Source organism: Grampus griseus (genome assembly GCF_964374135.1).
Source record: "Grampus griseus genome assembly, chromosome: 1".
NCBI classification, from domain to species: domain Eukaryota; kingdom Metazoa; phylum Chordata; class Mammalia; order Artiodactyla; family Delphinidae; genus Grampus; species Grampus griseus.
The window spans coordinates 6,564,497-6,591,914 of record NC_139017.1 but is presented as its reverse complement, the minus strand read 5'-3'; the positions used below and the strand labels follow the sequence as shown (position 1 = coordinate 6,591,914).

Genomic DNA, 27,418 nt, shown 5'->3' with positions numbered 1-27,418 from the left:
GTGCCCTGCAGCCTGTGGGATCTTAGTTCCCTGACCAGGGACTGAACCTGCTCCCTCAGCAACGAGATCGTGGAGTCCTAACCACTGGACCACCAGGGAATTTGGTAACAGTAATCTTTTGATGTTCTGACTACCTGGTTTCTGTTGCAAAAATCCTTACGTATCCTGGCTCCTCCCTAATCTCTTTGAAGCAGTCCCTCAGAGCTGTCTGAGAGGCTGTCTTCTAGGCTGAAGTCCTCAGTTTTGTCTGCCAAATAAAACATAATTCTCAACTTTTAGAGGTTGTACATTTTTTTTTCAGTCTACAGTTTGAAAACAATGAAGGGGCCCAAAGCAGACTCCTATCCTTCACCTGAACTCTACAAGGAACTGGAGCGTTGGTACTGGCAGAGGCCTTTCCTCCTCAGAAGTCCAGATGAATTTGGGTGAGTCTCTCCTGGTTCTCAGATCTCCTGATCATTGGTTGATTACCCTGAGGTTTTTAACAATTTTATTGGGGTATACTTGACTTAAAATGTTGTGTTAGTTTTAGGTGTACAGCAAAGTGATTCAGTTATACATATACATGTATCTATTCTTTTTCAAGTTCTTTCCCCATTTAGGTTATTACAGAATACTGAGTAGCGTTTCCTGTGCTAAACAATAGGTACTTGTTGGTTATCTATTTTAAATATAGTAATATGTATATGTCAATCCCAAACTTCCAATTTATCCCTCCCCTATACCCTTCCCCACTGGTAACCATAGGTTCATTCACTAAGTCTGTGAGTCTGTTTCTGTTTTGTAAATAAATTCATCTGTATCATTTTTTTTAGATTCCACATATAAGCTATATCACATATTTGTCATTCTCTGACTCACTTCACTTAGTATGATGATCTCCAGGTCCATCCATGTTGCTGCAAATGGAATTATTTCATTCTTTTTATGGCTGAGTAATATTCCGTGGTATATATGTACCACATCTTCTTTGTCCATTCATCTGTCAATGGACATTTAGGTGGCTTCCATGTCTTGACTACTGTAAATAGTGCTACAATGAACACTGGGGTGTATGTATCCTTTCCAACCATAGTTTCCTCTGGATATACAGCCAGGAGTGGGATTGCTGGATCATATGGTAGCTCTATTTTTAGTTTTTTAGGGAACCTCCATACTGTTCTCCACAGTGGCTGTATCAATTTACATTCCCACCAACAGTGCAGGAGGGTTCCCTTTTCTCCACACCCTCAGCATTTATTGTTTGTAGATTTTTGATGATGGCCATTCTGACTGGTGTGAGGTGATACCTCACTGTAGTTTTGATTTGCATTTCTCTAATAATTAGCGATGTTGAGCATCTTTTCATGTGCCTGTTAGCCATCTGTATGTCTTCTTTGGAGAAATGTCTATTTAGGTCTTCTGCCCATTTTTTGATTGGGTTGTTTTGTTTTTGTTTTTACAAAGTTCTATTTATTTTCAATAATGAAATCAACACAAAAAAGAGGAATTAAACCTCTAGTTTTTAAATCTAACACTGTTCTTAGCACAAAACTATCCTGAATAAATAAAAACACATTACTAGTAACCAAGTAAGACTTTTTCTCAAGACTCGCTAGAGTTTTGTGTTTTAAACAAAACTGGATGGTAGGTAAAGAAACACATGCTAGAGACTTAACTGACACAGAGTCGAAGAAAAGAATAGCCAACAAACAGGCTCCCCAAATATAAGCTGGCAAAAGGAATACGGGGTTTTCAAAGCAACCCAGAAATCAGAGTTCACTGTGGGATGCAAGGGTTTGGGACAGTCCATGTTCAGGGCCTTGTAATTAAATCTTTCCACATTCCTAGATTCTTGATTTGGAATCTATCATGATCTAGAGGAGCTTCTGCCACAGGATAGGAGGCTCTTTATTTATGCTTTCTGAAAAGACCCATCTAATTTTCTGCTTTGACTTTGTCACTAGCTCCTCTCACTGATACAGCACGGATTCCATTCCGGAAGGCGATTATTACTATGTAAAACAACCTCTCTGTTTTTGATTTTTCTTTTACAAGCACACTGATACTGCCAGGAATTGGTTTTTTGATATTGAGCTGCATGACCTGTTTATGTATTTTGGAGATTAATCCTTGTCATTCTCATCATTTGCAAAAATTTTCTTACATTCCGTAGGTTGTCTTTTCATTTTGTTTATGGTTTCCTTTGCTGTACAAAACCTTTTGAGTTCAATTAGGTCCCATTTGTTTATTTTTGTTTATATTTCCATTACTCTAGGAGATGAATCAAAAAAGACATTCCTGTGATTTATGTCAAAGAGTGTTCTATGTTTTCCTATAAGGGTTTTATAGTATCAGGACTTATATTTAGGTCTTTAATCCATTTTGAGTTTATTTTGTGTGTGTGGTGTTAGAGAATGTTCTAATTTCATTCTTTTACATGTAGCTGTCCAGTTTTCCCAGCAGCACGTATTGAAGAGACTGTCTTTTCTCCATTGTATACTCTTGCCTCCTTTGTGGTAGATAAATTGACCAAAATTGACCATAGGCGCCTGGGTTTATTGCTGGACTATTCTTTTTTTTAACATCTTTACTGGAGTATAATTGCTTTACAATGGTGTGTTAGTTTCTGCTTTATAACAAAGTGAATCAGCTATACATATGCATATATCCCCATATCTCTTCCCTCTTGTGTCTCCCTCCCTCCCACCTGCCCTATCCCACCCGTCTAGGTGTTCACAAAGAACCGGGCTGATCTCCCTGTGTTATGCGGCTGCTTCCCACTAGCTATCTATTTTACATTTGGTAGTGTATGTATATCCATGCCACTCTCTCACTTTATCCTAGATTACCCTTCCCCCTCCCCGTATCCTCAAGTCCATCCTCTAGTAGGTCTGTGTCTTTATTCCCGTCTTGCCCCTAGGTTCTTCATGACCATTTTGTTTTTGTTTTAGTTTTTTAGATTCCATATATATGTGTTAGCATACAGTATTTGTTTTTTTCTTCTGACTTACTTCACTCTGTATGACAGACTCCAGGTCCATCCACCTCACTACAAATAACTCAATTTCGTTTCTTTGTAGGCCTAGTAATATTCCATTGTATATATGTACCACATCTTCTTTATCCATTCATCTGTTGATGGACACTTAGGTTGCTTCCATGTCCTGGCTATTGTAAATAGAGCAGCAGTGAACCTTGTGGTACATGACTCTTTTTGAATTATGGTTTTCTCAGGGTATATGCCCAGTAGTGGGATTGCTGGGTCGTATGGTAGCTCTATTTTTAGTTTTTAAGGAACCTCCATACTGTTCTCCATAGTGGCTGTATCAATTTACATTCCCACCAGCAGTGCAAGAGAGTTCCTTTTTCTTGACACCCTCTCCAGCACTTACTGTTTGTACTTTTTTTTGATAATGGCCATTCTAATTGGTATGAGATGATATCTCATTGTAGTTTTGATTTGCATTTCCCTAATGATTAATGATCTTGAGCAGTCTTTCATGTGTTTGTTGGTCATCTGTATATCTTCTTTGGAGAAATGTCTATTTAGGTCTTCTGCCCATTTTTGGATTGGGTTGTTTGGTTTTTTGATATTGAGCTGAATGAGCTGCTTGTAAATTTTGGGGATTAATCCTTTGTCAGTTGCTTCATTTGCAAATATTTTCTCTCACTCTGAGGGTTGTCTTTTTGTCCTGTTTATCATTTCCATTGCTGTGCAAAAGCTTTTTCCATTAGGTCCCATTTGTTTATTTTTGTTTTTATTTCCATTTCTCTATGAGGTGGGTCAAAAAGTATCTTGTTATGATTTATGTCATAGAGTGTTCTGCCTGTCTTTTCCTCTAAGAGTTTGATAGTATCTGGCCTTACATTTAGGTCTTTAATCCATTTTGAGTTTATTTTTGTGTATGGTGTTAGGGAGTGTTCTAATTTCATTCTTTTACATGAAGGTGTCCAGTTTTCCCAGCACCACTAATTGAAGAGGCTGTCTTTTCTCCACTGTATATTCTTGCCTCCTTTATCAAAGATAAGGTGACCATACATGCGTGGGTTTATCTCTGGGCTTCCTATTCTGTTCCATTGATCTATATTTCTCTGTTTCTGTGCCAGTACCATACTGTCTTGATTACTGTAGCTTTGTAGTATAAAGTCAGGGAGCCTGACTCCTCCAGCTCCATTTTTCTTTCTCAAGATTGCTTAGGCTATTCGGGGTTTTTTGTGTTTCCATACATATTGTGAAAATTTTTTGTTCTAGTTGTGTGAAAAATGCTCTTGGTAGTTTGATAGGGATTGCATTGAATCTGTAGATTGCTTTGGGTAGTAGAGTCATTTTCACAATGTTGAATCTTCCAGTCCAAGAACATGGTATATCTCTCCATCTCTTTGTATCATCTTTAATTTCTTTCATCAGTGTATTATAGTTTTCTGCATACAGGGCTTTTGTCTCCTTAAGTAGGTTTATTCCTAGGTATTTTATCCTTTTTGTTGCAATGCTAAATGGAGTGTCTCCTTAATTTCTCTTTCAGATTTTTCATCATTAGTGTATAGGAATACAAGGGATTTCTGTGCATAAATTTTGTATCCTGCTACTTTACCAAATTCATTGATTAGCTCTAGTAGTTTTCTGGTAGCATCTTTAGGATTCTCTATGTATAGTATCATGTCATCTGCAACTGGTGACAGCTTTACTTCTTCTTTTGATTTGTATTCCTTTTATTTCTTTTTCTTCTCTGATTTCTGTGGCTAAAACTTCCAAAACTATGCTGAATAACAGTGGTGAGAGTGGGCAACCTTGTCTTGTTCCTGACCTTAGTGGAAATGGTTTCAGTTTTTCACCACTGAGGATGATGTTGCCTGTGGGCTTATCATATATGGCCTTTATTATGTTGAGGAAAGTTCCCTCTATGCCTACTTTCTGCAGGGTTTTTATCATATGGGTGTTGAATTTTGTTGAAAGCTTTCTATGCATCTATTGAAATGATCATATTTTTTTTCCTTCAGTTTTTTAATATGGTGTATCACATTGATTGATTTGCATATATTGAAGAATCCTTGCATTCCTGGGATAAACCCCACTTGTTCATGGTGTATGATCCTTTTAATGTGCTGTTGGATTCTGTTTGCTAGTATTTTGTTGAGGATTTTTGCATCTGTGTTCATCAGTGATATTGGCCTGTACTTTTCTTTTTTGTGACATCTTTTTCTGGTTTTGATATCAGGATGATGGTGGCCTTGTAGAATGATTTTGGGAGTGTTCCTCCCTCTGCTATATTTTGGAAGAGTTTGAGAAGGATCTGTGTTAGCTCTTCTCTAAATGTTTGATAAAATTCGCCTGTGAAGCCATCTGTTCCTGGGCTTGTGATTGGTCTGTTCATATTTTCTATTTCTTCCTGGTTCAGTTTCAGAAGGTTGTGCATTTCTAAGAATTTGTCCATTTCTTCCAGGTATTCCATTTTATTGGCATAGAGTTGCTTGTAGTAATCTCTCATGATCTTTAGTATTTCTGCAGTGTCAGTTGTTACTTCTCCTTTTTCATTCTAATTCTATTGATTTGAGTCTTCTCCATTTTTTTCTTGATGAGTCTGGCTAATGGTTTATCAATTTTGTTTATCGTCTCAAAGAACCAGCTTTTAGTTTTATTGATCTTTGCTATCATTTCTTTCATTTCTCTTTCATTTATTTCTCATCTGATATTTATGATTTGTTTCCTTCTGCTAACTGGGGTTTCTTGTTCTTCTTTCTCTAACTGCTTTATGTGTAAGGTTAGGTTGTTTATTTGAGATGTTTCTTGTTTCTTAAGGTAGGACTGTGTTGCTATAAACTTCCCCCTTAGAACTGCTTTTGCTGCATCTCATAGGTTTTGGGTTGTCGTGTTTTCATTGTCATTTGCTTCTAGGTATTTTTTGATTTCCTCTTTGATTTCTTCAGTGATCTCTTGGTTATTAAGTAGTGTATTGTTTAGACTCCATGTGTTTGTATTTCTTACAGATTTTTTCCTGTAATTGATATCCAGGCTTATAGCGTTGTGGTCAGAAAAGATATTTGATACGATTTCAATTTTCTGAAATTTACCAAGGCTTGATTTGTGATCCAAGATAGAGAATGTTCCATGAGCACTTGAGAAGAATGTGTATTCTGTTGTTTTTGGATGGAATGTCCTATAAATATCAATTAAGTCTATCTTGTTTAATGCATCATTTAAAGCTTGTGTTTCCGCATTTTCATTTTGGATGATCCGTCCATTGGTGAAAGTGGGGTGTTAAAGTCCCCTCCTATGATTGTGTTACTGTTGATTTCCCCTTTTATGGCTGTTAGTATTTGCCTTATGTATTGAGGTGCTCCTATGTTGGGTGCATAAATATTTACAATTGTTATATCTTCTTCTTGAATTGATCCCTTGATCATTACGTAGTGTCCTTCTTTGTCTCTTGTAATAGTCTTTGTTGTAAAGTCTATTTTGTCTGATATGAGAATTGCTCCTCCAGCTTTCTTTTGATTTCCATGTGCATGAAATATCTTTTTCCCTCCCCTCACTTTCAGTCTGTATGTGTCCCTAGGTCTTAAGTGGGTCTCTTGTAGACGGCATATATACGGGTCTTGTTTTTGTATCCATTCAACCAGTCTGTGTCTTTTGGTTGGAACATTTAATCCATTTACATTTATGGTAATTATCAATATGTATGTTCCTATTCCCATTTTCTCAATTGTTTAGGGTATGTTATTGTAGGCCTTTTCCTTCTCTTGTGTTTTCTGCCTAGAGAAGTTCCTTTAGCATTTGTTGTAAAGCTGGTTTGGTGGTGCTGAATTCTCTTAGCTCTTGCTTGTCTGTAAAGGTTTTAATTTCTCTGTCAAATTTCAATGAGATTCTTGATAGGTAGAGGAATCTTGGTTGTAGGTTGTTCACTTTCATCACTTTAGGTATGTCCTGCCACTCCTTTCTGGCTTGGAGAGTTTCCACTGAAAGATCAGCTATTAACCTTATGGGGATTCCCTTACATGTTATCTTGGTTTTACCTTGCTGTTTTTAATATTTTTTCTTTGTATTTAATGTTTGATAGTTTGATTAATATGTGTCTTGGCATGTTTCTCCTTCGATTTATCCTGTATGGGACTCTCTGTGCTTCTTGGACTTGATTAACTATTTCCTTTCCCATATTAGGGAAGTTTACAACTATAATCACCTCAAATATTTTCTCAGTCCCTTTCTTTTTCTCTTCATCTTCTGAGACTCCTATAATTCGAATGTTGGTGTGTTTAATGTTTTCCCAGAGGTCTCTGAGACTGTCCTCAATTCTTTTCATTCTTTTTTCTTTATTCTGCTCTGCAGTCATTATTTCCACTATTTTATCTTCGAGGTCACTTATCCGTTCTTTTGCTTCAGTTATTCTGCTGTTGATCCCTTCTAGAGAATTTTTAATTTCATTTATTTTGTTTTTCCTCATTGTTTGTTTGCTCTTTAGTTCTTCTAGGTCCATGTTAAACATATCTTATATTTTCACCATTCTATTTCCAAGATTTTGGATCATCTTTACTATCATTATTCTGAATCCTTTTTCAGGTAGACTGCCTATTTCCTCCTCATTTGTTAGGTCTGGTGGGTTTTCACCTTGCTCTTTCATCAGCTGGGTGGTTTCTGTCTTCTCATTTTGCTTAACTTACTGTGTTTGTGGTCTCCTTTTCACAGTTTACAGATTCGTAGTTTCCATTGTTTTTGGTGTTTGCCCCCAGTGGCTAAGGCTGGTTCAGTGGGTGGTGTAGGTTTCCTAGTGGAGGGGACTAGTGCCTGTGTTCTGGTGGATGAGGCTGGATCTTGTCTTTCTTTTGGGCAGGTCCATGTCTGGTGGTGTGTTTTGGGGTGTCTGTAACCTTATTATGATTTTAGGCAGTCCCTCTGCTAATGGGTGGGGTTGTGCTCCTGTCTTGCTAGTTGTTTGTCATAGGGTGTTCAGCACTGTAGCTTGCTGGTAGTTGAGTTGGCGTTTGTGGAGATCTCTGGGAGATTTTCACCATTTGATATTACGTGGAGCTGGGAGGCCTCTGGTGGACCAGTGTCCTGACCTTGGCTCTTCCTCCTCAGAGGCACAGCCCTGACACCTGGCCAGAGTACCAGGAGCCTGTCATCCACATGGCTCACAATAAAAGGGGGAAAAAAAGAAAGAAGGAAAAGGATAAAATGAAATAAAGTTATTGAAATTTAAAAATAATTATTAAGAATAAATTTTAAGTAATAAAACAAAAAGAAAGAAAGCAACCAAACCAGAAAAGAAATCCACTAATGATAAGAAGCGCTAAAAAGTATACTAAAAAAAAAAAAAAATGGACAGACAGAACCCTAGGACAAGTGGTAAAAGCAAAACTATACAGACAAAATCACACACAGAATCATACACATACACACTCAAAAAGAGAAAGAGGGGGAAAAAATATATATCATTGCTCCCAAAGTCCACCTCCTCAATTTGGGATGATTCGTTGTCTATTCAGGTATTCCACAGATGCAGGGTACATCTAGTTGATTGTGGAGATTTAATCTGCTGCTCCTGAGTCTGCTGGGAGAGATTTCCCTTTCTCTTCTTTGTTCACACAGCTTTGTTCCCTTCAGCTTTGGATTTGGCTCCACCTTTGTGTGTAGGTCGCTTGGGGGCATCTGTTCTTCACTCAGACAGGATGGGGTTAAAGGAGCAGCTGATTCAGGGGCTCTGGCTCACACAGGCCAGGGGCAGGGAAGAGTATGGGATGCGGAGCAAGCCTGCCGTGGCAGAGGCTGGTGTGATGTTGCATCAGCCTGAGGGTGATGCGTGTTCTCCCGGGGAAGTTGTCCCTGGACCACGGGACCCTGGCAGTGGTGGGCTGCACAGGTTCCCAGGAGGAGAGGTGTGGATAGTGACCTGTGCTTTTACAGAGGCTTCTTGGTGGCAGCAGCAGCAGCCTTAGCATCTCATGCCAGTCTCTGGGGTCCGCGCTGATAGCCGGACCTCTCTGGAGCTCCTTTAAGCGGTGCTCTTAATCCTCTCTCCTTGCGCACCAGGAAACAAAGAGGGAAGAAAAAGTCTCTTGCTTTTTCCCAGACTCCCTCCCAGCTAGCTGTGGCACATTCACCCCCTTCAGGCTGTGTTCACGCAGGTAACCCCAGTCCTCTCCCTGGTATCTGGCCTCTGAAGCCTGAGTCTCAGCTCCCAGCCCCCTCCCACCCTGGTGGGTGAGCAGACAAGCTTCTCAGGCTGGTGAATGTCCATACGGGAATCTCTGTGCTTTGCCCTCTGCACCCCTGTTGCTGCACTACCCTCTGTGGCTCTGAAGCTTCCCACCTCCGCCACCCGCAGTCTGCCTGCAAAGGGGCTTCCTAGTGTGTGGAAGCCTTTCCTCCTTCATAGCTCCCTCCCAGAGGTGCAGGTCCTGTCCCTGTTCTTTTGTCTCTTTCCTTTTTCTTTTGCCCTATGCAGGTATGTGGGGAGTTTCTTGCCTTTTGGGAGGTCTAAGGTTTTCTGCCAGCATTCATTAGGTGTTCTGTAGGAGTTGTTCCACATGTAGATGTATTTCTGATGTATTTGTGGGGAGGAAGGTTATCTCCACGTCTTACTCTTCCGCCATCTTGAAGCTCCTCCCTGTACTTTTCTATCCTGTTCCATTGATCTATATTTCTTTTTTTGTGCCAGTACCATACTGTTTTGATTACTGTAGCTTTGTAGTATAGTCTGAAGTTAGGGACCCTGATTCCTCTAGCTCCGTTCTTCTTTCTCAAATTGCTTTGGCTATTCATGGTCTTTTGTGTTTGCATAAAAATTGTAAAATTTTGGTTTAGTTCTGCAAAAACTGCCATTGGTAATTTGATAGGGATTGCATTCAATCTGTAGATTGCTTTGGATGGTATAGTCATTTTCACAATATTGATTTTTCCAATCCAAGAACATTGTATATCTTTCCTTCTGTTTGTATCATCTTCACGTTCTTTGCTCAGTGTCTTCTAGTTTTCAGAATGCAGGTGTTTTGTCTCCTTAGGTAGGTTTATTCCTAGGTATTTTATTCTTTTTGATGTGATAGTAAATGAGATTATTTCTTTAATTTCTCTTTCTTATGTTTCATTATTACTGTATAGGAAAACAACAGATTCTGTACATCAATTTTGTATCCTGCAGCTTTACTGAATTCATTGATGAGCTCTAGTAGTTTTCTGGTGGCATATTTAGCATTTTCTACATATAGTATCATGTCACCTGCAAACAGGGACAGTTTTACTTCTACTTTTCCATTTTGGATTCCTTTTATTTATTTATTTTTCTTCTCTGATTGCTGAGAGAAGGACTTCCAAAATGACATTGAATCAAAGTGGTGACAGTGGATATCCTTGTCTTGTTCCTGATCTTAGAGGAAATGCATTCAGCTTTTCACCATTGAGTATGATGTTAGCTGAAGGTTTGTCATATATGGCCTTTATTGTGTTGATGTATGTTCCCTTTATGCCCGTTTTCTGGAGAGTTTTTATCATAAATGGGTGTTGAATTTTGTCAAAAGCTTTTTCTGCATCTATTGTAATGCTCATATGGTTTTTATTCTTCAATTTGTTAATGTGATGTATCACACTGATGGATTTGCAGATATTGAAAAATTCTTGCATCCGTGGGATAAATCCCAGTTATTCACGGTGTATAACCTATTTAACATGCTGTTGGATTTAACTTGTTAGTATTTTGTTTAGGATTTTTACATCTATTTTCATCAGTGACATTGGCCTATAATTTTCTCTCTTTTTTGTGGCATCTTTGTCTGGTTTTGGTATCAAGGTGATGGTGACCTCATAGAATGAGCTTGGGCATGTTCCTTCCTTTGCAATTTTTTGTAATAGTTTCAGAAGGATAGGTGTTAACTCTTCTCTAAATGTTTCACAGAATTTGCCTGTGAGGTCATCTGTTTCTGGACTTTTTTTTTTTGGGAGTTTTTAAATCACTGTTGCAATTTCAGTACTTGTGTTTGGTCTGTTATTATTTTCTATTTCTTCCTAGTTCAGTCTTGGGAACTCGTACTTTTCTAAAACTTGTCCATTTCTTCTGGGTTGTCCATTTTATTGCTTGTAGTAGTCTCTTATGATCCTTTGTATTTCTGTGGTGTCCATTGTAACTTCTCCTTTTTCATTTCTAATTTTATTGATTTGAGCCCTCTCCCTTTCTTTCTTGATGAGTCTGGCTAAAGTTTATCAGTTTTGTTTATCTTTTCAAAGGACAAACTTTTAGTTTCATTGATCTTTTCTATTGTTTTCTTGTCTCTATTTCATGTATTTCTGCTCTGAAATTTATGATTTCTTTCCTTCTACTAACTGGGTTTTGTTTGTTCTTCTTTCTCTAGTTGTGTTAGGTGTAAGGTTAGATTGAGTATTTTTTTTCCTTAGTATTTTTTTTTCCTTGTATTTCTATAAACTTCACTCTTAAGACTGCTTTTGCTGTGTCCCATACGTTTTGGATCACCATGTTTTCATTTTCATTTGTCTCTAGGTATTTTTAAATTTCCTCTTTGATTTCTTCAGTGATCCATGGATTGTTTAGTAGCATATTGTTTATCGTCCACATGTTTTTGGTTTTTACACTTTTTTTTCTTGTAGTTGATTTCTAATTTTATCAAGCATCTTTTCTCACCACAATGCTATATGATTTCAATTTTCTTAAATTTACCAAGGCTCACTTTGTGGTCCAGCATGTGATCAATCCTGGAGAATATACCATGTGCACTTGGGCAGAATGTGTATTCTGTTGCTTTTGAATGGAACGCTCAATAAATATCAATTAAGTACGTCCGGTCTAATATGTCTTTTAAGGCCTGTGTTTCATTATTGATTTTTTGTCTGGAAAGTCTGCCACTAATATTGTGTTACTGTTAGTTTCTCCTTTTATGGCTGTTAGTTTTTGTCTTATATACTGAGGTACTCCTATGTTGGGTTCATATATATTTACAGTTGTTACATCTTCTTCTTGGATTGATCTCTTAATCATAATGTAGTGTCCTTCCTTGTCTCTTGTAACAGTCTTTAAAGTTTATTTTGTCTGATATGATACTGCTACTCCAGCTTTCTTTTGATTTACATTTGCATGGAATACCTTTTTCCATCTCTTCACTTTCAGTCTGTATGTGTCTCTAGATCTGAAGTGGGTCTTTTGTAGACAGCATATATATGGGTCTTGTTTTTGTATTCATCCAGTCCATGTCTTTTGGTTGGAGCATTTAAACCATTTATGTTTAATCTAATGATTGATAGGTACGTTCTTATTGCCATTTTGTTAATTGTTCTGTATTTGTTTTATTTTTGCGGTATGCGGGCCTCTCACTGTTGTGGCCTCTCTCGTTGTGGAGCACAGGCTCCGGACGCACAGGCTCAGTGGCCATGACTCATGGGCCCAGCCGCTCCACGGCATGTGGGATCTTCCCAGACTGGGGCACGAACCTGTGTCCCTTGCATCGGCAGATGGACTCTTTGTACGTCTTTTTAATTCTCCCCTTTCTTCTTCTCTTAACCTGTGATTTAATGATTAATGTTGTATTTGGATTCCTTTTGTGTGTGTGTGTATATCTATTGTACATTTTTGATTTGTGGTGACCATGAGGTTTTGATATAACAGTCTATATATAAACAAGATTGTTTTAAGTTGCTTGTCTTTTCATTTCAAACACATTTCCAATATCCTGCATTTGTACTCACCTCATGATTGCTGATTTTGATATCATATTTGTGTGGAAATTTGCTACCTTTAGTGTAGGTTTGCCTTTACCAGCGAGCTTTTCATTCATAATTTTCTTGCTTCTAGTTGTGGCCTTTTCTTTTCTGCATAGAGAAGTTCCTTTAGCATTTGTTAGAAAAAGCTGGTCTGGTGGTGCTGAATTCTCTTACCTTTTGCTTGTCTGTAAAGTTTTTGATTTCTCTGTTAAATCTGAATGACAGTTTGCTGGGTCGAGTATTCTTGGTTGTAGGTTCTTCCTTTTCATCACTTTAAATAGATTGTGCCACTCTCTTCTGGCATGCAGAATTTCTGCTGAGAAACCAGCTGGTAATTGTATGGGAATTCCCTTTTATGTTTTTTATTGCTTTTCCCTTGTTGCTTTTAATATTTTCTCTATCTTTAACCTTTGTAAGTTTGATTACTATGCGTCTCATTGTGTTCCTCCTCATGTTTATCCTGCTTGGGACTCTGGGATTCCTGGACTTGGGTGACTGTTTCCTTTCCCATGTTGGGGAAGTTTTCAGCTATCATCTCTTCAAATATTTTCTCAGGTCTTTTCTCTCTCTGTTCTCCTTCTGGAACCCCTATAATGCAAATGTTGTGTTTAATATTGTTCCAGATGTCTCTTAGACTGTCCTCATTTCTTTTCATTCCTTTTTCTGTTCTGCCCCAGTGATTTCCACCATTCTGTCTTCCAGCTCACTTACCCATTTTTCTGCCTCACTTAGTAATTGGTGAGGTGAGGGTATCCCAACTAGTAATATCACTAGTGGCCTGAAGAGAATTATAATTTCTTCTAGAATAATTTCCTAAGGGCCATCCAGTTAGAGCGTTGGAGTGGAGAAATCCACCAAGGTAACCCAGAAGTACTGGATATATAGATAATTGACCATAATCCTAACAATTGGATTCTGCATAAGACTGTGAAGTACATTTGGTTCATGAGCAAAACTGTGAGCAGTTGTCAAAGTAAATGGTATACAGACCTGGTCTGGCATTTTGGATCAGCTGTCTACTTCACATGTTGTTTTCTTCTCATCCTGGTCTGATAGATTCTCCTTATTTGAACATTGTCTTAAGGTGATTTTGAGGTCAGCTCTCCTCTCTATAGGCCAGTCCAATGCAGGGGCCCTTTCTAACTGGAAATATTAATCCATGCATCAATTCTCTTCAGTTTTACATTGCATGAGCTAGTTAAGAGTACCTGATAAGGGTCCTTCCATATAGGTTGGAGATGGTTCTTTAAATTATGGCTTCTCCAGTATGCATAATCATGTGGTTGCAGGTCACGGGGTGTCTGATCTTCATCCAAAAATAAGTTACTGAGATAAACTTCAGAAACAAACTTAAAGCGTCATGTTAATAATTCAATTAAATTTACAATAACATAAAAGCAAGGAGCTGTCTGGGAAGTGAGTCTTAGGGAATACCAACTTCAATAACAAAACTAGAATTTAATATTCACTGAAACAATCTTTTTCTCTCTAAAATGACCCTCATTTCTACCAAATATAGACAAACTAAGACTAATCTGTTGGTTTTAATAAACTTGGCATGATGATGTATATAAGTGTAACTGATCATAGGCTCTTTTAAAATTTGCTTCACTGGGACTTTTATAAGCAATCTCAGATCGAAATTTTAAAGGCCTCTCAAGGCCAGGAAAGCCATGCCAAAGGCTTGTCACAGATTTCATCTTACAGATTTAGGTGAATTCCTCCCTTTTTCAAAGTCCCCAGAATACCTTCAGTCCTGCATCCGTTAGGAGGTGACCTTCCTAATTTATCTGGTAAAGCTGTTAGGAACCTAAGAGTTTCCAATCTCTGGAGGGATCAGGTAGAGAGAAAAGATAAATGTTTCAATTCTGCTTACAAAGGTGTAACTTACCAAATTGCTGTGAGTCATAATTAGCTTGAGGGGAAGAGTCTTCTTAAATCTGGAAAACACAGATTAAAAGCTAGTAATGTTTCAGAGAGAAACCATAAATTATACCCATATTCACCAGTTCACTCAGTCCTGTGTCACTAATCCTTTTTTTAAACAATTTTATGAAGCCATTAGCCTTCCCATAAGACTTCTTTTTTACCCAGTTCAGCAGTATGATCTGAAATTAATCAGAAACCTGTACTTGGAAAAAGTCCTCAGAGTAAAACCATAACTGACCATGACTGGCAAAAGACCTAAGAAGGCATGATAAAAAAACCTGATTATAATGAAACTGACAAAGAAGTTTGGTTATTTCTGTGACTAAAAGATAATAACTAGAATTATGACTGATAACATTTTACCAGGACATACTAGATTTGAGGGAATGCCATATAATTACTAGAATGCCAATATTAACAACCATTTACCCATACAACATAAACTAAGAAGATTTACTACTCATTTGACAATACTTCCCATGGAATTTAACACACCAAATGAACCTAATTAGCTTAATATCTCTCCTTGGGATGTTTCAGGGGTCCTTTGAAGCATCCCAAAGTTAGCTAGGGGTCAAAGGAACTTCATTATAATTTGATTTGGGAAGTTTGTCAAAAAAATATAAAGAAGGTTTAAAAGACTTGGTCAAATATCATAGATCACTGTGAAACAATATTTATTCACTTAATCAAAGTGACAAAAAGTTTTAGAGTCAAATATGGAAAGTTATAGCAGATTACTGATTAAAGGTAAAGAAACTGTACAGTTATTAGAAGCAGATTAACAATCTAACAAGGCTTTGTCCTCTTAACAAAGATTAAAACCCAATTCAAGTTTGCACCAGCTACCTTAAAAATTTCTTTACTCCAGGAGAGCGGCCACAATGACAAAGCAGAAAGACCCTGAGGTCATCTCCTCTCACAAGCACACCAAAATCACAAGTATCTGCAGAACAACCATCAGGGAAAAAGACAGTAACCTACTGGAAAAAATCTTGTACAACAAAAGACACAAAGAAGGAACCACAACAAGATGGGTAGGAGGGGGAGAATTGTGATATAATCAAATCCCATACTCCCCAGATGGGCAACCAACAAACTAGAGAATATATTGCAGAAGTTCTCCCATAGGAGTGAGAGTTCTGAGCCCCATTATCAGTCTCTCCAGCCCCAGTATCTGGCACTGGGAACATGAGCCCCCAGAGCATTTGGCTTTGAAGGCCAGTGGGGCTTAACAGCAGGAGTCCCAAAGGACTGGGAGAAATAGAGACTTCATTAATAAAGGGTGCACACAAAATCTCACATGTACTGGGACCCAAGGCAAAAGCAGTAATTTGATAGGAGCCTGGGCCAGACCTAACTGCTGATCTTCGAGAGTCTCCCGAAGAGGTGGGGGACAGCTGCAGCTCAGCCTGGGGAGAGAGACATTGGTGACAGGTATATTGGAGAACATTCAGTCACGTGAACACTACTGCTGCTGGCAGCTGACAGACAATATTGGCTCATTAGAACCAACACCTGGCACCACCCACCAGCCTACAGGCACCAGGGCTGGGATGCCTCGGGCCAAACAATTAAGTGGGTGGGGATACAGCACCACCCATCAGCAGACAGGCTGCCTAAAGACTAAAGAGCACACAGCTGCCTCTGAACGTGCCCTTAGACATTCAGCCCCCTAGAGAGCCAAGACCCAACTCTACACACCAGTGGACAGGCACCAGCCCCTCCTTCCAGGAAGCCTGAAAAAGCGTCTAGACCAGCCTCAACCACCAGGGGGTAGATACCAGAAGCAAGAAGACTGTGATCCAGGAATGCAGCCCAGACCCTATCCTAGGACCAGCTGGGCCCTGGCCCTGCCCACTAGCAGGCCAAAGCAACCTTCAGGACACCTCAGACCCCATACCCAACAATGTCTGTGAACAATCTCCCTGCCCCAACAACAATGTGAAATGAGTTCTGGGATCCCTGGGCTCTGTAGCCAGACTCCAGGAACCAGCTCTGCCTTCCAGTAGTCTGGCACTAACCCCAGGATCTGGCTTCACCTGCTAGTTGGTGGGCAACAGCCCCAGTATTTTGGAACCCTGACTACACCCACAGTGAGCCAGCACTAGCCCTGAGGCCCCCTAGGATTTTGCAAACAGCCACATCATAACCAGGCCCCATTAAACAGCATCATCCACAGAGGATAGGAAATGGCAACCAACCAGACTAGAGGCCAAACAAGCCTAACAGACTGCCCACATAGTCATCCTACCACCACAGAAAGACCCACGCAGCCCTCTTAGGAGAAACCACTAGTGCATTTAGCATGGGTAACAAAAGGGTAAGTGCATGGCAGGGACTCATAAGATACTTCCTAGAGTGGGCCACTTCTCCAAGGTCAAGAAATGTAACTAACCTAACATACATAAAAATACTAAAAGCAAATTAGACAAAATGAGGCAGCAGAGGAATATATTCCAGACAAAGGCACAAGATAAAACCCCAGAAGAAGAACTAAGTGAAGTGGAGATAGATAGGTAATCTACCCAAGAAAGAGTTCAGAGTAATGATTGTAAAGATGATCAAAGAACTCAGGAGGAGAATGGATGCACAGAATGAAAAGTTAGAAGTTTTTAAAAAAGAGTTAGAAAATATAAAGAACAACCAAACATGGATGAAGAATACAATAACTGAAATGAAAAATACACTAGAGGAAATCAATAGTAGACTAAATGATTCAGAATAATGGATCAGTGAGCTGGAAGACAGAGTAGTGGAAATCATGGCTGATGAACAGGAAAAAAAAGAAAACAAACAGGACAGTTTAAGAGACCTCTGGTAAAAGGTCAATCACACTAATATTCATATTGTAGGGGTTCCAGAAGGAAAAGGGAAAGAGAAAGAGCCTGAAAAAATACCTGAAGAGATAACCACTGAAAACTCCCCTAACCTGAGAGAGGAAACAGTCACCCAAGTCCAGGAAGTGCATAGAGTCCAATACAGGATTAAACCAAATAGGAAGACACCAAGACACACTGTAAACCAAATAAGAAAAAATAAAGAGAGAATACTAAAAGCAGTAAGGGAAAAACAACAAATAACATACAAGAGGATTCCCATAATGAGATCAGCTGATTTTAGAGCAGAAATTCTGCAGGCCAGAAGGGAGTGACATGATATGTTTAAAGTGTTGAAAGGGAAAAACCTACAACCAAGGATACTCTACCTAGCAAGTCTCTAGATTTGATGGAGAGAGCAAATGCTTTGTAGACAAGCAAAAGCTAAAAGAGTTCATCACCACTAAACAAGCTTTACAATAAATGTTAAAGGAACTTCTCTAGGTGAAAAAGAAAAGGCCACAACTAGAAACAAGAAAATTATGGAATGAAAAACTCACCTGAAACGGCAAACATACAGTAAAGGTAGGGAATCATCCACATACAAAGCTAGTAGGGAGGTTAAAAGACAAAATTAGTAAAAACAACTGTAATCACCATAAGCAGTTAAGGGAAACAAAAATTTAGATGTAAAATATGATATCAAAAATAGTAATTGTGACAGGAGGAGAGTATTCCAAATGCATTTAGAATTAAGAGGTCAGCAGCTTAGAACAATCATACACACACACGCATACAAAAACCTCATGGAAACTGCACACCAAAAATCTAACCAAAAATCTCTGATACACAAATAAAAAAGAAAAAGGAATCCAAACATAACACTATAGTCATCAAATCACAAGAGAGTGAACAAAAGAAGAAACCGAAAAAAACCTATAAAAACAAATCCAAAACAATTAACAAAATAGTAATAAGGATATACATAGAACTAATTACCTTAAATGTTAAGGGACTAAATGCTTCAACCAAAAAACACAAGCTAACTGAATGGATACAAAAACAAGAGCCATATATATGCTGCCTACAAGAGACTCACTTCAGATCTAGGCAAACATACAGATTTAAGGGAGAGGAGAAAGGTATTCTATGCAATAAGAAATTAAGAGAAAGCTGGAGTAGCAATACACATATCAGACAAAATAAACTTTAAAAACTGTTAGAAGAGACAAAGAAGGACACTACCTAATGATCAAAGGGTCAATCCAAGAAGAAGATTTAACAAGTGTAAATATATAAGCACCCAACATAGGAGCACCTCAATATATAAGGCAAGTATTAACAGCAATAAAAAGAGAAATCAACAGTAACACAGTAATAGTAGGGGACTTTAACACCCCACTTACATCAATGGTCAGATCATCCAGACAGAAAATCAGTAAGGAAACACAGGTCTTTAATAACATAGTAGACCAAATGGACTTAATTGATATTTATAGAGCATTCCAACTGAAAGTAGCAGACACATTGTTTTCAAGTGCACATGGAACATTCTCCAGGATAGATCAAATGATTGGCCACAACACAAGCCTCAGTAGATTTAAGAAAATTGAAATAATATCAAGCATCTTTTGCAACCACAATGCTATGAAACTAGAAATCAACTACAAAAAACCCCAAACTGCAAAAAGCACAAACACATGGAGATGAGAAAATGTGCTACTAAACAACCAATGGATTTCCTCTCTGAGGAAAATCAAAGAGGAAATCAAAAATACCGAGAGACAAATGAACACGAGAACATGATGATTCAAAACATATGGGATGCAGCAAAAGCAGGTCTAAGAGGGAAGATTACAGCAAGAAAAGCTTAACTCAGGAATCAAGCAAAATCTCAAATAAACAACCTAAGCTTATGCCTAAAGCAACTAAGAAGAATAAACAAAGCCCAAAGTTATTTGAAGGAAGGAAACCAAAGTTCAGAGCAGAAACAAATGAAATATAGATGAAAAAGAAAGCAATAGAAAAGATCAATGAAACTAAAAGCTGGATCTTTGAAAAAATAAAATTCATAAAACCTTTAGCCAGACTTCATCAAGAAGAAAAAGAGAGAGGGCTCAAATGAATAAAATTAGAAATGAAAAAGAAGTTACAATGGACACCACAGATATACAAAGGATTATAAGAGACTACTATGAGCAAATATATGCCAATAAAATGGACAACCTAGAAGAAATGGACAAATTCTGAGAAAGGTACAATCTCCCAAGACAGAACCAGGAAGAAATAGAAAATATGAACAGACCAATCACAAGTACTGAAATTGAAACTGTGATTTAAAAATCTGCAACAAACAAAAGTCCAGGACCAGATGGCTTCACAGGCAAATTCTATCAAACATTTAGAGAAGAGTTAACACCTATCTTTCTGAAACTATTCCAAAACAATTGTAAAGGAAGGAACACTGCCAAACTCATTCTATGAGGTCACCATCATCCTGAGACCAAAACCAGACAGAGATCCTCAAGAAATGAAAATTACAGACTAATATATCACTGATGAACATTGATGCAAAACTCAACAAAATACTAGCAAACTGAATCCAACAATACTTTAAAAGGGTCACACACTGTGGTCAAGTGTGATTTATCCCAGGGATGCAAGGATTTTTCAATACCCACAAATCAATCAGTGTGCCACACCACATTGAAAAATTGAAGAATAAAAACCATATGATCATTTCTGCATTTCTAATAGATGCAGAAAAATCTTTTGACAAAATTCAACACCCATTTATGATGATAAAAACTCACCAGAAAGTGGGCATAGAGGGAACACACCTCAACATATTAAAGGTGATATATGACAAAAACACTGCTAACATCATACTCAGCAGTGAAAAGTTGAAAGCATTTTCTCTAAGACCAGGAACAAGACAAGGATGTCCACTCTTGCCACTTTGATTCAACATAGTTTTGGAAGTCCAAGCCACAGCAAGCAGTGAAGAAAAGGAAATGAAAGGAATCCAATTGGAAAAGAAGAAGTAAAACTGTCACTGTTTGCAGATGACATGATACTATATATAGAAAATCCTAAAGATGCCACCAGAAAACTAGCTAGAGCTCATCAATGAATTCAGTAAAGTTGCAGGATACAATATTGATGTACAGAAATCTGTTGCATTTCTATACACTAACAATGAACTATCAGAAAGAGAAATTTAGGGAAAAATCCCATTTACCACTGTATGAAAAAGAATAAAATACCTAGGAATAAACCTACCTAAGGAGGCAAAAAACCTGTACTACCAACACTATAAAACACTTAAAGAAATTGAAGATGACACAAATGTATGGAAAGATATATGGTGTTTGGGGATTAGAAGAATCCATATTGTTAACATGACCATACTACCCAAGGCAATCTACAGATTCAATGCAATTCCTATCAAATTAACCAATGGCATTTTTCACAGAACTGGATCAAAAATTTTTAAATTTGTATGGAAACACAAAAGACCCCGGATAGCCAAATTGATCTTGAGAAAGAAAAACAGAGCTGGAAGACTCAGGCTCCCTGACTTCAGACTATACTACAAAGCCACAGGAAGCAAAACAGTATAGTACTGGCACAAAAGCAGACACATAGGTTAATGGCCAGGATAGAAAACCCAGAATAAACCCACATACTTATAGGTCATTAATCTACAACAAAGGAGGGAAGAATATACAATGGAGAAAAGACAGTGTCTTCAATACGTGGTGCTGGGAAAACAGGACGGAAAGAAATTAGATCATTCTCTAACACCATACATAAAAGTAAACTCAAAATGGATTAAAAAAATAAATATAAGACCAGATACTATAAAACTCCTTGAGGAAAACATAAGCAGAATACTCTTTGACATAAATCACAGCAATATCTTTTTGGATCCATCTCCTAGAGTAATGGAAATAAAAATGAACAACTGGGACCTAGTCAAACTTAAAAGATTTTGTACTGCAAAGGAAACCACGAACAAAACATAAAGAAAACCTACTGACACAGAGAAAATATTTGCAAATGATGCAACCAACAATGGCTTAATTTCCAAAATATACAAATACCTCATACAGGTCATTTAAAAACAAACAAAAACAATGGGCAGAAGAAATAGACATTTCTCCAAAGAGGATATGCAGATGGCAACATGTACATGAAAAGGTGCTCCATATTGCTAATTAGTAGAGAAATGCCAATCAAAACTACAGTTAAGTATTACCTCACACTGGTCAGTATGGCCATCATCAAAATGTCTAAAAATAATAAATGCTGGAGAGGGTGTGGAGAAAAGGGGACCCTCCTTTAAAACCTCTAAAAATAGTGTTCCCATATGATCTAGTAATCCCACTTCTGGGTGTATATCCAGAAAAGACAAAAACTAATTTGAAAAGATACATGCCCCTCAATGTTCATAGCAGCACTATTTACAATAGCCAAACATGGAGGCAACCTAAGAGTCTATTAACAGATGAATGAATAAAGAAGCTGTGGTGTGTATGTATGTATGTGCATATGTGTGTGTGTGTATATAACTCAGCCATAATAAGGAATGAAATAATGCCATTTGCAGCAACATGGTTGTACCTAGTGATTATTATAGCAAAGTGAAGTAAGTCAGACAGTAAAAGAGAAATATCATATGTATCACTTATATGTGGAATCTAAAAAAATGATACAAATGAACTCATTTACAAAACAGATGCAAAGACATAGAAAACAAATATGGTTACTAAAGGGGAAAGTGGGTGTGAGGTATACATTAGGAATTTTGGATTAACAGATACACCCTACTATATAGAAAATAGATAAACAGCAAGGACCTACTGTATAGCACAGGAAACTATATATATATTCAGTATCTTCTAATAACTGATAATGGGAAAGAATCTGAAAAAGAATATATATGTAAATGTATAAATATATGTTTATATATGTATATGTGTATATATGTATATAAAGTCATTTACTCAATTAAACTTATTCTAAACATTGATATCCACAAACTCTTTTCTCAAGTTCCTTTTCCACAAACCTTCCATCCCTTTCTGTATCTGTATAAGTTTGTCTCTTATTTTTTCCATCCATAAACAGCGAGCTCTAAGCCAAAATTATTTTCTTTTAAGAAAATGCAATTCCATTCATCATACCTTCTTTTACTGAAAACACACATCCTGCCTTCCTATTATACACTGAAATGTTTCCTTCATTATTTCTAGTAGCTTTATTTACATATTTAAATTAGAATTCTCAACTCTTAAAAATCTTAATTTCTAGTGAAAATTAAGAAGCAATTATAAACTTTTACATTAGCATTCTGTAGATTGACAAACACCCATAATAATTTCTAAAAACATGTGCTTTCTTATAGAAAATATCTCAGTCACAACAAAGGTATTTATCAATACTCTTAAATATCTTTTGTTTCTCTGTAAAAAGAAGCCTATATTCAGTAATTAATGTTTTACTATCTTGTTTTATTTGGGAATGACCCAGCTGTTCAATAAACTTCCATCTTTTAACTTAGTTTAGCACAACTCTAAAATTTCAAGTAACCAAATATCTGGAGAGATTAATTTTTAAGTAGACTTTCCTAAAACAATTATTCCCAAAGAGCTCACCAAAAGCTCTTATCTCATTTGTATTTAATTTAATAATAAAAAAAATTCATACTGTTATTTTTCTTGCTGACCAATTTGCAACAGATATAAGAAGATCTTATTTGACCTCTTTTACAAAGTTATTATACTTAATGTTGATGACTCTAAAGACATCTCTATATTAATTAAATCAACAAACTTCAAATTTAATACCAGATATTGATTTAATACTCAATATTTCCCAGTTCCTGTGAATCTGAAATTCATCCTGGCCAATTTCCTTTTGTTTCTGAGAAATTTATATAAGCATTTAATTTCCTTTAATCCAATCAAGTAGAGCCCATTTATATATGAATTTTGGTAATACTATCCAAAGGTAAAGATACATACATATAAAATGCACAGACATATAGACAGATACTACCAGAGATCTCATAGCTTCATTTTAAATCATAGTCAATAATCGGGTGCTACAATATAAAACTCACTAGTTTATAAATAAGAGTTGGAATAAGTTGAATTTTAAAAGTTGTCTTTCCACGTTTTTTCTCAGTCTCAGGAATTAGAGATGGTCTAGATAAAGTGTTCCTGAGAACCCTGGTCTGGAGGCACAGGGAGAGAAAAGCAAGTTCTCCTAGAAGGACTTGTTCCCTCAGGGTCAGGATTCTAAAAATATGCTGTTTGTTTTTCAAACCAGCTTTCCTTAACTGCATATGTAATAAAAGAGCCCATTTTGGCCATAGGGCAAAATTTTCCTTTAATTCCCAAATAGGTAAGTACTTCTAAGTTTTGTATGTACATGAACCTGGCTGCAGTGTTAGTTGGAGGCTGGTTTTCTGAGGCCCCTCATTTCTGTTTGGAAGGCTCTATTTTCCATTTTAAAGTTGAATTAGTCAGGGATAAAATTTACTGATGAAATTATGTGTTGGGCCAGTGTGCTGTTGTGAGCTTAACTCCTCTAGACATCCCCCTAGAGTCATTTCAGCTTTCTTACATGGCTTAGTGTTCCCTTTGGTGGTCTAAGACCACTGTGGGTGTTTGGATCACTGAATGACCAATTCTTATACGTGACCTCAGATGAGCAAGTCTTCTAATTAATGAGTGGGTTGCCCTATGAGACCACTGTACAGTATAAGGACTCCACCTCCACCACTCCTGTAACCTTCTCAGTTGGCTGAGAAAGCTGTAACTGACCAGGAGTCGTCTTGTCCCTTTACTTTGTAGCAAAGTTCTCCTGTAATAACTTCACTTTTATCCCAACAAGTTCTATAAGGGAAGCCAAATTAAGGAAAAGTGTCAGACCAGTCTCTTACCTAACCACTCAGCCCAGACCACTTAGTCTCTTTCAACTGAACAAACCCCAGTATCTCTCCACTGGGGGGGCCAAGTACTTGTTATAGACCTCCAAATAAAACTCAGGATCATCAACCAATTTGGGAGATCCAAGAACCAGGAGAGACTCACTCAAATCTGTCTGAACTCTCTGAGGAGTTAGATGGGCTCAAGAGGCCTCTGCTGGTACCAAGGCTCCAGTTCTTGTAGAGTTAAGGTGAAGGAGAGTAGTCAGCTCTGGGTCGCTTTTGTTGGTTGCCAAAAGTGCCGACTGAAAAAAAAAAAGCACAATGTGAGAGTTGTGAGATAAGGTTGTTTTTTTTTTTGCGACACGCGGGCCTCTCACTGTCGTGGCCTCTCCCGTTGCGCAGCACAGGCTCCGGACACCAGGCTCAGCAGCCATGGCTCATGGGCTCAGCCGCTCCACAGCATGTGGGGTCTTCCTGGACCGGGCCATGAACCCGTGTCCCCTGCATCGGCAGGCGGACTCTCAACCACTGCGCCACCAGGGAAGCCAGTGAGATAAGTTTTATTTGGAGCAAAATGAGGACTATAGCCCAGGAGCAGTTCCTCAGAGCCACCTGAGATGCTCTCTCCTGGGCTATAGTCCTCATTCTGCCTGAAATAAAACTTAACTCACAACTCTCACATTGTGATTTTTTTCTTTCTAGTCAACATAATGGAAACTAAAAGATATATAACTGAGATGAGAGTTTACAAAAATTGGTATATTTAAATGAGCTTTATATAAGATGGTTACAAAGAGCTTAACTATATTGTGGGATAGACATGTTTCACTGGGGAACACCTCCCCTGCTTGGTATTATAAGAGAGAGCATAGGAATCTACCCCTCAGGAAACATTAAATAAACATTCTAAAGGAAACCACTATGGTTACCTGAGCCTGTACAATATAAAGTAAAACTGGGGACTAATATTCAGGGGCTAATAAAAATAGTAACAGAGCTTTTGCTCTGGGTCTAATCTGTGCATTCAGAGGGGCTTTGTTGACTGCTTATGGAAGCTTCTGAAGGCATGATAAATTAAGCCCTGCAATTCTGGAACACAGAACTCATAAATTTCAGTTTAGCTAGAAATCTTCTCACTCATTCAGAAAATCAAATTAAAGAAAATATAGTTGGGCAAATCAATTCTTAATGTCATTTAGGTGACAGACCAGTTCTTTGGGGAATTGAAAGCTACTGTCTTTGTCTTACAAATCTCTTCAAATCAGAAATGTCAATTCAGCTCACAAGGAACTGAGACTGAGCCTAATCAGCTCAATCAGGTAGAACCTGAAAAGTTTAAAAGAATTTAAAAGTGGCCTTTTTAAATTCAAACCACTGGAAAGGCTCCCTCAGCCAAATTCTAATTCATAGCTTCCTTAGGGATTTATCAAGAACAAATACAAGTCTTAAAAGTCTTTTCCACAAATAATGAAGCCTTAGGGGGACCTTCAAGATGGCAGAGGAGTAAGACATGGAGATCACCTTCCTCCCCACAAATACATCAAAAATACATCTACATGTGGAACCACTTCTACAGAACACCTACTGAACGCTGGCAGAAGACCTCAGACTTCCCAAAAAGCAAGAAAATCAGCACATACCTGGGTAGGGCAAAAGAAAAAAGAATAAACAGAGACAAAAGGATAGGGATGGGACCTGCACCTCTGGGAGGGAGCTGTGAAGGAGGAAAGGTTTCCACACACTAGGAGGCCCCTTCACTGGTGGAGACTGCGGGTGGCAGGCGGGAAGCTTCAGAGCCACAGAGGAGAGTGCAGCAACAGGGGTGCAGAGGGCAAAGCAGAGAGATTCCCTCACAGAGGATTGGTGCTGACTAGCACTCACCAGCCTGAGATGCTCACCTGCTGGGGTGGGTGGGGCTGGGAGGTGAGGCTTGGGCTTCGGAGGTCAGATCCCAAGGAGAGGGCTGCAGTTGGCTGCGTGAACACAGCCTAAAGGGGGTTAGTGTGCCACAGCTAGCTGGGAGGGAGTCGGGGTAAAACTCTGGACCTGCCGAAAAGGCAAGAGACCATTGTTTCAGGGTGCACGAGGAGAGGGGATTCCTTCCCTGTGTGCCCACAGAAGACAGAGCACCACCTAAAGGAGCTCCAGAGACGGGCGCGAGCCGCGGCTATCAGTGCGGACCACAGAGACAGGCATGAAACGTTCAGGCTTCTGCTGCAGCCACCAAGAATCCTGTGTGCAAGCACAGGTCACTATCCACACCTCCCTGGGAGCCTGTGCAGCCCGCCACTGCCAGGGTCCCATGATCCAGGGACAACTTCCCCGGGAGAACGCACGGCGCACCTCAGGCTGGTGCAACATCACACCGGCCTCTGCCGTTGCAGGCTCACCCTGTATTCCAATTATGCCTACCATACCCCTCCCTCCCCACAGCCTGAGTGAGCAAGATTACCCCTAATCAGCCACTGCTTTAACCCCGTCCTGTCTGGACAGGGAACAAACACCCTCAGGCAACCTACAAGCCAACATGGGGCCAAAACCAAAGCAGAACCCCGGGAGCTGTGAGAACAAAGAAGAGAAAGGGAAATCTCTCCCAGCAGCCTCAGGAGCAGCAGATTAAATCCCCACAATCAACTTGACGTACCCTGCATCTCTGGAATACCTGAATAGACAACAAATCGTCCCAAAATTGAGGCAGTGAACTTTGGAAGCAACTGTAGACTTGGGGTTTGCTGTCTGTGACTGATTTGATTCCGATATTTATGTTTATCTTAGTTTATTTTTAGTGCTTGTAACCATTGGGGGATTTGTTTATTGGTATGGTTGCTCTCTTTTTTTAAAATTTTTTATTTTAATTTTTTAAAGTTATTATTTATTTATTTAGTAAATTTATCTTTCTTTTTTTTCCCCTTTTTCTTCAAGCTGTTTGGCTGATAGGGTCTTGATGCTCTGGCCTGGTGTCAGGCCTGTGACTCCAAGGTGGCAGAGCCGAGTTCAGGACATTGGACCACCAGAGACCTCCTGGCCCCACGTAGTATCAATCAGTGAGAG

The 27,418-nt window shown here is 38.5% G+C and overlaps 1 long non-coding RNA gene across 1 annotated transcript; it reads left to right on the top strand.

The window, feature by feature from the left end:
* On the top strand, positions 1-27,418 carry LOC309833153. The gene is made up of 3 exons (XR_014297727.1): positions 1-104; positions 302-425; positions 27,290-27,418. It is a non-coding gene; the product is annotated as an uncharacterized lncRNA (long non-coding RNA).